A 10,896-nucleotide genomic window follows, 5' to 3' on the forward strand; every position below is an offset into this window, starting at 1 on the left:
GGATTACACAGCACAAGAATTCAGTAAACAAGTGCTACACTGTTTAATTATATTATTTCACCAATTAGCCACAAATTAACCCAAAAGCCTGCCTAAAACTTCTTCCAGAAACAGTATTGTTAGTAAAATTTATCAGTTAATAAGAACCAGAGTATTTTAGTACCAGTTGGTTTTAATACTCTGAAGATGTACAGTATGTTCTACATAATGAGATTTGCACTCTGAGTCATCAGAGAGTCCCTCTGAAATGTTCAAATTCTTTGGTGACATTCATTTATTTGTATTCCATCTACTTCCCACTCACTTACCTGGTAGATATGTAATTGTTGCTTTTGAGTTTTTAATTTTGTCTAGCTAGATGGATACATTTTCTCAGTTTTCAGCAGGTAATTTATTTACTTTCTGAGGAAAATGTTTTCCACTTTGTTGGTTGGAACTTAAGTAAGCAGAGAAAAAATTATTTTTCTTTTAAAAATATGAATCTAACCTTCCCCAAGTTTCCTTTAAGAAGTGCTATGTGGAAAAATCGAGTACCAGGGATTTAGCTTAGTGGCACCGTGCCTGCCTCGCAAGTACAAGGTCCTGAGCTCTATCCCTGGTACCGCATAATCACAGGAATCAACAACTGTGAGTGAGAAAGAGATCAAGAAGAGGTGAGCTCTAAAAATAAAGAAATTTTAGACAAAATTATCCAATTAATTTTGCTATGTTTTTCTTTTTCTTTTTTGTATTCCAAGAGTACATAGTTCTTTTTTTCTGTGGTGGTGGGGATAGCACTCAAGGCCTCATGTGTGTTAGGCAAATGCTTCACCATTAAGCTGCATGCTCAGGCCCCCCCCCCAAACCCCCAAAAGTACGTCTAAATAATCTTAGTGAGGCTCTTTCAGTGAATATAAAACAAGAGTTTTAAATGATAATACATTGGGATTTTTTAGCACTACATAAAATAGAAGTATACCTTACAAACAATGGCACCTTATATTTGATGGCAATCTATATTTTAACATTTTAATTTATTTAACTGATGTAAAAATTGTCCATAATTTAATGTGGTATCGTGTAATATTTTAATACATGTATACTGTATTGGATAACGTTCAAATCAGAGTATCTCCTCATACATGTATCGTGAATTAATGTGAAAACATTCAAAAACTTTTCTTTTAGTTTTATTGAAATATGTAGTATAGCCAGGCAAGGTGGTACACACCTGTAATCCCAGCACTCTGGGAAACTGAGGCAAGAGGATCACAAATTTGACCCCAGCCTGGGCAACTTAGCATGACCCCATGTCAAAATAAAAAAGTTATAAAAAGGGCTAGGAATGTATCTTAGTTCAAAGGCCCTGAGATTAATCCTCACTATTGCAAAAATAAAAATAGAATAAAATATGTATACTGTACATCATCATTATCTATTACAGTCAGCCTACTGTGCAATAGAAAAACCACATGGCAATTTTTGAACATAGAAGTGTTCTAAAATATGCTGTATAAGGTTATTATATATTTCTAATGGTAGTTTAAAATATTAAAATGCTCAATTATTATAGGATAATATCTGAAGAGTTATTTTTAAATGTTATTGATTTGAAAAGCAAATTGTGACTAAACAAACTTGAAAAGTGTTTGACAAATTTCAGGGACAAGAATTGTAAATATCCTAAAATATTTGTATTAGCAAACTCAGCATCTGTAATTCCTCTCTTCTGAAGCTCATTGCTACCTCCCAGTGGAAACAGTCACTCATGTACCAATTATTAATCTGGTGTCCTGTCCTAGCTGGGCCACTCACAAGCTGTTCAGCCTTATCAGGTCACAACTTTCATTTTTCCATCAAAGGACTACTTGTAACTCTATACTTTTAAAAAGTCTGTAATTCAACCGATAGTCATTATCATTAGGATGGGAGAATGCAAATATTTGCTTGCCCCACAAACAAGTTGAAATGAAAACCATGCCACAAGGTAATACAAGGGGCAGAGTTTACTTCCTTCCAATCCTGACTATATATTTAGTAGGCTTGCTCTAGTTTTAATTAGGCATATTTGTTTACTCATTCATTTAACAAATATTTAATGAAAGCTTTTTGTGTACCAGTTAGTGAGCTAAGTAGAATCCTTGTCCTCATGGAGTCCCGAGGCCACAGGGTAATGAAACAATCACCAAATAATCTGTAATTACAAACTGTAATATATGCTGAGGGGGAAAGGGTAGGGGACTGTGAGAGACTCTATACAGGAGACCTATTTTAAACCGGAAGGTAAGGGTAGGCCTCTGTAAGAGATTTCAACTGACACCTGTAGGAGGATTTGCTCAGGTGAAATGTATGGTGGCAGAGTGCGGCTGCATTCTTGGAGAAGAAAAGGGTCTATTCAAAGAGTCTGGAGGAAAAAAGGACTGATGTGTCCAGGAACTAGGATAAGGCCAGAAGGCTGCCCTGAGGCAAGATGAAGTGGTGAGGTGGGCATGGGGCGGGGTGTGAAGGTCATGCTAAGGAGCTCGGATTTATCCTAAATTCAGTGAGAAGTGAATGAAGGTTTTAGTATGAATGAAGTGAGATGTGACTTTACCTCCATTTTTCATCATTTTTTCTTTTCTTTTTTTTTTTTCCAGTGCTGGGGATTGAACTCTGGGCTTTGTGTATGTTAGGCAAGGCTCTGGCACTGAGCTGCACTCCCAGCCCCTAACTTTACATTTTTAAAATGCTGACTATCTGCTCAGTGGAGAATAGATTGCACACAAAAAAGTAGGAGGCTAATGCAATTGTTTAGGGGAGAGATGAATGATCTGAGCAATGACCACAGCACTGAGGGAAAGAAGAGACTGGATAGATTTTGAAGGTGGGTAAAGAAAAAAGAAAGAGGGCTGAAGATTTAGCTCAGTGGTTCTGCTGCCTGCCTGGCAAGCACAAGGTGCCAAGTTCGATCCCCAGTACCAAAAAGAAAAAGAAAAAAAACAGAAGAGTGCTTGGGATGACTCAGTTTTCTGCCTCTAAGAAACTGAGTGTATGGAGGATAGGCTTAGCACATGCCTATAATCCTACCACTCTGGGAAGCTGAGGAAGGAGGATCAAAAGTTTGAGCTTAGCCTGGGCAACTGATTTAGTGAAATGCTGTCTGAAAATAAAAATGGGCTAGGGATGTAGCTCAGTGGGAAGGGCCTGGGTTAAATTTCCAGTACTGTAGAAAGAAAGGGAGAGAGAGAGAGAGAGAGAGAGAGAGAGAGAGAGAGATAGAGAAACTAATTGGGTGTTTGAAAAAGATGTTTCGGAATGACGGAGCAGTTTTAGGCAAGTTAGCATTAACATGTTTGTGACAGTTCAAATGATGTCAGGTAAACTAGTTGGACATACAAGTCATAAGGTCAGAAGAAAGGTGTGAGCCAGAGATAAAAATTTGGGAGTTACCAGCCTAAGGATGGTACCTGTTATAATTTGAATCTTAAATGGCCCCCAAAGGTCCATGTGTTAAAGGCTTACTGGTGGCCCTGCTGGGAGGTGGTGGGACCCTTAGGAGGTGGGGCCTAGAGGGAGGAAGTTAGGTCATTGGGCCTGCTGCCCTAGAAGGGATATTGGGACCTTGGCCCCTTCCTATCTTTCTCTTTGCTTCTCTGCATTTATTTCTTCTAGATTTTCAGATTTCCTGTCATAGATTACAAACAGCATTCCTTTTAAAAATACCTTTAATTTCAAAATCACAATGACATACCGTGTCACATACATAATGGATACCGTTAAAAAAAACAAAAAATAATAAGTGTTACTGAGGTTGTGAAAAAATTAGAACCCTCGTGTTAGGATTGTAAAAGGGTACAATTGCCATAGAGAGAAGTATGGTAACTTCTCAAAAATAAAATAAACAGAACTAGTATATGATCCAAAAATTCTTTTTGCTATATATCTAAAAGAATTAAAAGCAGAGTCTCCAAAGAGATATTTGCATACCAATGTTCATAGTGACATTATGCACAAGATTCAAAAGGTAGAAGCAATCCAAATGTCCACTGAAGGATGAATGAATAAATAAAATGTATCTGCAATGGATTCCAATGTATATTGGAATTTTAATTCAGCCTGAAAAGGGAATAGAAAACTCTGTCCTATGCTACAACATGGGTGACTCCTTGAGACATTATGCTAGGTGAAATAAACCAGACACAAAAAGACAAATACTGTAGAATTCCTCTTATATAAGATACCTGAGTAGTGAAGTTAATAAAACAGAAAGTAAAATGCTGATTACCAGGGAAGAGGAAAATGGAGAGTGTTTCAAGGTATAAAATTTCAGTTTTATAAGATTAAAGGAGTTTCACTATGAAGTGAACATACTTAACACTACTGAACACTAAAAAATGGTTAAGGTGGTAAACATTACGTTGTTTCTTGCCATACACACAAAACTTTTAATCTCTTATCTGTGTCATACCACTGTTTTAAATCCCAATGGTTTATATTTCATTATTATTTTTGAAAGTATTTAAAATGAGGTATATAATACAGAAATAAAAGTGAACAAACCAGGAACATATGTATTGATCAATGAATAATCACAAAATTAACACATTTTTGTAACTGCTACCTACGTCAGAAAAGAAAACATCCATCAGTATCCCAGAAGTCCCCTTCATATCTTCTTCCAATGGCCTTTTCTCTCCTTTCTAAGTGTAACCACTATCTTGACCTCTAAAATCAGATTTGTTTGTTCAAACTTGTATATGCATAGAATCATACAGAATTACACTTTCATCTTTGGTTCCTTTCTCTTAACATCATGTTTATGAGATTCATCTATGTTGCTTCAGGTGGCAATAATTCACTCATTTTACTGTTGTATAGTAGTCTAATAGATGAATATACTACATCATTATCCATTATTTTCTGGTTGGTATGCATTAGCATTTTTCTCAGTATAGGGCTGTAATGAACAATGTTTTTGGGAACAATGTCATACATGCCTTTTGATGCACATTTGGTATAAAGAAATGTATGCATTTCTATTAAAAATTTACTTAGGAGCCAAATTGCTATTTATGTATATATTTGATTTAAATCGACAATGAAAACTCTTTCCCAGTGTAAGTATACAAAAATTTTGTTTACAAATTTTAACACTTAATGGTATTATATAACTGTTCCAGGTATTCTATAACTTTGACACTTGCTATTGTCCCTTTTAAAATTTTAAGCATTTTGTTACTGTATTGTAGAATTCATTCTTAATTTCCATTCCTCTGATTGCCAATGGTCTACACATTTTCATATGCTTTTTGGTCATTTGTATATCATCTTTTGAGAAATGTCTTTCCAAGTCTGTTGCTAATTTTCTATCATGTTGTGTTGCTTATCATTCTTTTATTGATTCAAAGGAATTACATATTATGATTATAAGCCTTTTACTGTTTTACTGGTTATATGTGTTGTAAATGTCTTTTATTTGTGTGGGGGGGTACCAGGGATTGAACTCAGGACCTTGCACTTTCCAGGCAGGTGCTGTGCTGCTGAGCTACATCCCTGGCCAATAAATATCTTATCCCACTCTCACTTTTCATTATCTTGGTGGTATCTTTAAATGTTAATTTCGTAATTTAATATAATTTTCATTCTTTTCCTTTTTAATGTCTTTTATGCCCTATTCATAAAATCTTTTCTAATTCAGAGTCGTGAAGATATTCTGCCATGTTAAAGAAGCTTATCATCTTATTTTCACATTCAACCCTATATTCTACATAAAGTTGATTTTTATAGGTGCAAGGTGGTGGTCAGGTTTTCTGCCTGCAGCCCATATGTATATTCAATTGACCAACAACATTTATTGAAAAGACTACACTTTCTTCACTGCTCTGTGGTGTATACACACACAAATCCTACCATGGATTTTGATTATGATTATACCAAATCTATACAAATGATCTTCCACTTATGATGGACACATTTTTTCAATTTTATCATGCTGTGAAAGTCATGTGCATTCAGATGCTCAGTAGTCCCTGTCCCTGAGTAACCTATGTGCTACAGACCCCTGCAGTAAGTCTCTAGTCCCCACCTGTTCAGTATGAAATGCAAGATTGAAGAAGAAAATACACTAAAAACAGATCTAAGAGAGAAAGTGGGGACTGGGACAGCCAATGCTGGATCCCAAACAAAAGATCCCGGTCAATCACATCCACTGGTTCTCGTTCATCAGTTGGGGTAAAGGTGCAATACGTGTACAGATGTGTGGTATGTGCAGTTACTATGGAAGTTAATGCAGGCAAGGCTTTAAAGAGAAGAGACAAAGCATTTTCAAATTAGAAGAAAAATAGACAAAATGCATGGTTGTAATTAGAATGTTGTCCTTCTAGCTATGAAGGCACTAACTGTGGGAATGGAATTTGGGTGCAAATGACTCTGACCTCAGCTATGCATGTTATCTCATTTTAGGCCCACAGCTTCATAGGCCATTATTCTGGGTTTAGCTGTGGCTGTTAGCAGGGAGGTCATGTTGACCTGCGTGCTACCACAGTGCTCATGAGATGCTTCTGTGAGTCACATAGCTTCAGTCAGACTCACTTCTTAAAATAAGCCAACTGAGGGATGTAACTCTTTACAGCCTGCACTGCTTACAGCATGCTTTGGACATAAAAATTGTGGCTTCTTGCACCTACTGATTTCTGGTAGTGAGTGCAGCAAGGTACCTGCAGTTTGAGAATGCATTTTTTGGTTGTCCCTGGAGTGTCTTTCACCTAACATTGTTGCAGCTTTGGCATAGGCCATGGTGTCCGGCCTCACCGTGCTGATGTGCTTGGTGGCCTTGGCCTAATCCATCTTTCAGAAGGCTGGCGTGATTGTCAGATGTGTGATTGCCAAGTTAGACCTGGGCATCTTAGAGAAGACCTGTGCCACAGATCTGCAGACCAAAGCTGACCCACTGGTGTAGATAAGCATTTGTTCTTCCATGGCACGGAAATTTCCCAAGCTGACCAACCATTACAGGAGGAGGACCTCCCCCTGGAGGACATGGACCAGGAGCTCATAGAAGACAGCCAGCAGGAGGGAGATCCTGCAGAAGTAGTTCCTGGCACAATACCTTGCCATTAAAGAGGAGGACCTAAGCATCCAAAAAAATGAAATATCTAGGAATCAACCTAACAAAGGAAGCAAAAGTGCTCTACAGCACTCTGAAAAAAACCTACAGCACTCTGAAAAAGGAGATCGAAGAGGATATAAGAAAATGGAAAGATATCCCTTGTTCCTGGGTAGGAAGAACCAATATAGTGAAAATGGCAATACTTCCAAAACTACTGTATAGATTTAATGCAATGCCGATTGAAATTCCAACAATATACTTCACAGAACTAGAGACAACAATCCAAAAAGTCATTTGGAACCAGAAGAGACCTAGAATAGCAAATGCAATTCTAGGCAACAGAGACATGGCTGAGGGTATCATAATCCCCAACTTGAAACTATACTACAAAGCTACTGTGATAAAAACAGCATAGTACTGGCAAAGAAACAGGCTCAAAGATCAGTGGAATAAATTAGAAGATGCAGAAACAACTTCAGACATACTCAGCCATCTTACCTTTGACAAAGGAGCCAACCACCCTCATTGGAGGAAAGATAGCCTATTTAATAAATGGTGTTGGAAAAACTGGATTTCAACTTGCCAAAGATTAAACTAGACCCATACCTATCACCATGCACTAAACTAAGGTCAAAGTGGATTAAAGATCTAAATATTAAGACAGAAACACTAAACTTGCTGCAAGATAAGCTAGGTAGAGCTCTTGAAGACACTGGCATAGGAAAAGACTTTATGAACAAAACCTCAGTAGCATGGGAACTAGCACAAAGAATCAACAACTGGCATCTCATCTTATTAAAAAGCTTCTGCACTGCAAGAGAAACCGCCAACAGAGCTAAGAGACAACCTACAATGTGGGAAAAAATTTTTAACAGCTGTACCTCAGACAAAGGTCTACTATCTAGAATATATAAAGAACTGAAAAAAATCAGACCCCCCCAAATTCAAAGACCTAATTCAAAAATGGGCATCTGAAATGAACTGACATTTCTCAAAGAAGTAAAAGCAGCAAATAAATATATGAAAAAATGTTCAACATCTCTGGTCATTTGAGAGATGCAGATGAAAACAACACTGAGATTCCACCTCACCCCAGAAAGAATGGCTGCTATCAAGAAATCAACCAATAGCAAATGCTGACAGGGGTGTGGGGAGAAAGGAACCCTTCTCCATTGTTGGTGGGAGTGCAGACTGTTGCAATCACTGTGGAAATCAGTATGAACATACCTCAAAGAACTAGGGCTAGAGGTCCCATTTGACCCAGCTATTCCCTTGCTAGGTATCTTTCCCAAAGAATTAAAAGAATCATACCACAGCGATATATGTGCACCCATGTTTATAGTGGCACAGTTTGTAATAGTTAAAGCTTGGAAACAGCCTAAGTCCCCATCAATTGGAAACTGGATAAAGAAGATGTGTTTTGTTTAATAAAATGGAGTACTACTCAGCCATAAAGAATGAGAAACTAGAGACATTTATAGCTAAATGGATGCATAGTGAGGTGATACTCTTAAGTGAAATAAATAGGACACACGTGTAAATACCAAATAGTTTTTCTAGTGTGAGAAACTGGAAGTGTAAATAAGGATTAAAATGATTAAAACGAATAATTGATAATTTGAAATAGAAAAAAAAAGAGGAGGACCTTGTGGTTTAGGTTGACCCTCTGGACGGCACCAAGGCTTCTTGGCAACGTGACCATTCCCACTGGAATTGGCTAGGAAGGGAAAGCTATAGCAGGCATTATTAAGCAGCCCTATCACAACTACAGGCAGGACCCAAAGCCAGGCTGGGGTGGACGATCTGGGGTGTCCTGGGCTTGGGCGCCTTTGGTTCCAGCTGAAGGAGCCCCCCTTGCCGGGAAACACATCTTCACCACCACCCGCTCCGTGGCAGCAAGCTGGTGTACGAGGACTGCGTGAGCGCCATGGAGCCCGGCGCTCTGCTGCGCACCGGCAGCACACGAAACAAGATCATTCAGCGATGGAAGGTAAGGTCTCTGCTTATGAATTCGCAAGCCCTGGATGTAAGAAGTGGGACACTTGTGCGCTGGAAGTTATCTTTCATGCGGTGGGAGGCAAGCTGACCATGTCCACGGCAACGCGATGCAGTACAGCAAGGAAGTGAAGCACATGAACTCCACTTGGGTCCTGGCCTTGCTGAGGAACTATGACTACTACGCAAGCTGAGTCCAGAGTCTGTCAAAAAGGTGTGCTGGTTCCTTAAAAGAAAGTTTCATCCCCTCAGCCAGGAGAACTTGGTTCTCAAAACAGCACATTTTAAGACTGATTGGATGGAATTATTTATAGTTGATCAGTAATTTATATTAGTTACTCAGGAAGAGAAATAGCATTAAAGAAATTGCCTTTATTAGAGTCTAACACTCCTATACTTAAGGTGTGTAATAAATTTTGTGTGCTCCTTTTCCTGTTTAAAAAAGCCAGACATGGTTTCTGAGGCAGGAGAAACGCCTGGCCCAGGAGTTCAAGGCCAGCGTGGGTTCAAGCAAGACCCTGTCTCAACAAAAAAAATGAATTTAGCTTTGTTAATCAACCAAGCCAATTTTGACATGTGGGGAATTTACAAACTCAACATGTTATATTTCTTCTTTTTAGGTAGAAAAATGACAAAGGCTTATTTTTATTTATTTATTTTTTGGTACTGGGGATTGAACTCGGGACTTTGCGCTTGTGAGGCAGGTGGTGGAACCACTGAGCTACATCTCTGGCCCAGAAACGCTTATTTTTAGCTGACCCATTAGGTCATTTGTGTGATCAACATTCCTATCTTGTGAACTAAATTTCTTCAGGGCACGGAACTTTCAGTTGTTCCAGAATTTCATCCTTGTTTTTCATAGTATTTTTTTTCCCCTGCTACCAGGGATCGAACTCAGGACCTTACGGGTGCAAGCCAAGCGCGGTGCCACTACACTAAATCTCTGGCCCATTTCACAGTAATTTTTAAAGTGTTTCTACTCCAGTTGTGAATGCATATAGTTAATGTGTTTGACGAAGAGAAACTTAAGGGAAAAGTTTCTTCAAAATAAATTTTTTAATCCGTAAAAAGTGATGTACATTCAGTAAACATCAGACTTCAAATTTTGAATTTTGACCTTTTCCTGAGCTAGCCATATATGGGGTGATTCTCTCCAGTGAGGCTCAGCAGTGGGAGTGAGTGGCACCTCCCAGCCAGACATGTGACCCCAGGGTAAATCACTGGGTTGCTAAGCTATGTTTGGTACATTAAATGTTTCCAACTTCTGATGGGTTTATTAGGATGTAATTCCACTGTCAAACATCTGTACCTCAACTTGGGGAGAATTGATTCTTCATGATATTTTCAATCTATGAACTTGCTATGTATCTTTATTCAGGCCTTCCTTAATAATTCATATTTTTTCTTACTGTACAGTTCTATAATGAAGTTCTATATGTAGAGTTCTTTTACACATTTCATTATAATTGTTCTGGGTGTGATCATATAAGTGGTATCATTTAAACATTTGTAGTTTTCTAACTTATGCTGGTACATATACTATGAATTTTGTATATTGATTTTATATCCAGGAGCAGTATACCACCATGCTGTCTGCAGATGTTGAGTTTTATTTTTTTGTTTCAATCCTCTTTTCATTTTGGATAGGGTTTCCTGTACTATGTAAAAGTGATAATGGTAACACTATGTCATGATTTTAGGGGGAAAATTTCTATTATGTGTATGTTTCTATTTTTTTCTACTTTTTTGAGTTTGATATTTCTTCCTTTTTGGTATGGTTGCTTAATAATTATTTTTAAGCCTCTTTCCTAGTCTGTACATTTTCCTTTCAGCAT

The 10,896-nt window shown here is 38.0% G+C and overlaps 1 pseudogene; it reads left to right on the forward strand.

Annotated features, from left to right (window-relative positions):
- Positions 1 to 1,331: 1,331 nt before the first annotated feature.
- On the forward strand, positions 1,332 to 10,887 carry LOC101713002 (3'(2'),5'-bisphosphate nucleotidase 1-like; annotated as a pseudogene).
- Positions 10,888 to 10,896: the final 9 nt, after the last annotated feature.

This window comes from Heterocephalus glaber, unplaced genomic scaffold (assembly GCF_053883595.1).
Source record: "Heterocephalus glaber isolate CG9 unplaced genomic scaffold, H.glaber_assembly_v1.0 deba00001719, whole genome shotgun sequence".
In the NCBI taxonomy this organism is placed as follows: Eukaryota; Metazoa; Chordata; class Mammalia; order Rodentia; family Bathyergidae; genus Heterocephalus; species Heterocephalus glaber.